Source organism: Nannospalax galili, unplaced genomic scaffold (genome assembly GCF_000622305.1).
Source record: "Nannospalax galili isolate Female #2095 unplaced genomic scaffold, S.galili_v1.0 scaffold768, whole genome shotgun sequence".
Classification (NCBI taxonomy): Eukaryota; Metazoa; Chordata; class Mammalia; order Rodentia; family Spalacidae; genus Nannospalax; species Nannospalax galili.
The window spans coordinates 7,939,595-7,941,223 of record NW_008360317.1 but is presented as its reverse complement, the minus strand read 5'-3'; the positions used below and the strand labels follow the sequence as shown (position 1 = coordinate 7,941,223).

Below are 1,629 nucleotides of genomic sequence, written 5' to 3'. Positions count from 1 at the left end.
TGGTCCCCAGTGCCCATGGGCTCACCAGGGTAAAGGGGATACAGGAACAAGGCGTGTTCTTCCCACATGCTCCTCTGGAGCCAGATGCCAGGCACACTGTAGTAATGCCTGTCTTCTCTATTAGACTGAAAATTAGCGCATAGCAGGATCTACACCTTACTCATCTTCAGAGCTCTAACAGTAATGCTTGACTCAATTGCAGCTCATAAAGTATTGAATTGTTTGTAGTGTAATACTAGAGAGTGCAATTAGATGGCGCCGTGTTTCGCAGTTGAGTTCAAAGAAAATTTTCCCAACACCTGAGAAAAGAAACCAGACCCAGGGCAGACAACACCCCCTCCCAAACAATCTTACTACATGATATGTGCATATAGGTACTTGAGAAAAGATAACCTGCACAGATGTTGCCCAAAGAGCCTCTCATGAGAACATAGTACTTAAAAGCCTGTCTCTGAAGCAGGACTTGGCTGCTCATGCCTGTAGCGCCTGCACTGGAGAGGTGGGGGCAGGAGGATCAGGCACCCACCCGAACTCCTCAGCTATACAGCTCTTGGAGGTCAGCCTGGTCTACACATCTCAAAACACAAACCAACAGCAACAAAAGCGCTCTCTCTCTCTCTCTCTCTCTCTCTCTCTCTCTCTCTCTCTCTCTCTCTCTCTCTCTCTCTCTCTCTCCCTCTCCCTCTCTCCCTCTCTCCCCCCCCGCGCCTCCGTCTGCTATGTCTCTGTCTCTAATTTTTTTTTGTTAGTATCCAAAGTTTAATTTATATCATTCTGTGAGATCAGTAATTTTTGTTTTGTTTTATTTTTTTTTTACAATACACTTTATTTAACAGTGGCACCCATGTTTAGCGCAGCCTCGGAGCCTCTCTTTCTGACTCCAAAAGGGTGAGCACATCACCCTCTCGCACATGGCCTTTCACGTTGCGGATGACAGAGCGGCTGGTGTCATCCATAAATTCTACTCGTACCTGCGTGCATTGTCCCTGCAAACTGGTCCTGCCCAGCACTTTAGTCACCCTGGCCAGCTTGATGGGTTGCACGCGACTCGTGTCCATGATGGCGAAGATCTGACGGCAGAGGTGTTTTATTTTAAGACAGAGTCTAGCTATCAAGCCCATGCTGGCCTCCAACTTGAGATCCTCCTGCCTCAGCCTCCCAAGCACTGGGATTGCGGGTATGCACCACCACATTCCGGGTGTAATTCGCTCCATAACTAATTTTAGAAGCTCATCTGCCCTTTAGCAATAGCTGTCTCTAGGGCCTGGAGAGTTGACTCAGTGGTTAAAAGCACTCTCTGCACTTGCAGAGGACTGGGGTTCAATTCCAAGCACCCACATGGTGGCTAGCAACGGCAACTCCAGTTCCAGGGGAATCCAACGCCCTCTTCTGACTTCCTCGGGTATTGCATGACACAGGTATCCTTACATACATGTAGGCAGTACACTCATACACATAAAATTTAAAAAAAATTTTTTTTAAAGAAATGGCTGTCTCTAAATGACCATCTTGTGAAATAAATGACAATGAAACTATACAATGAAGTAACAATCTGGATATGAAAATTCTTTATAAACTTTTAGGTAAGAAAAACACAGTTTTCAAAACTGAACACTAACCAGGCAGTTT

The 1,629-nt window shown here is 46.0% G+C and overlaps 1 pseudogene; it reads right to left on the bottom strand.

Annotated features, from left to right (window-relative positions):
• Window positions 1-848: 848 nt before the first annotated feature.
• On the bottom strand, window positions 849-1,058 carry LOC108490286 (annotated as a pseudogene).
• Between the last annotated feature and the right edge of the window lie 571 nt (window positions 1,059-1,629).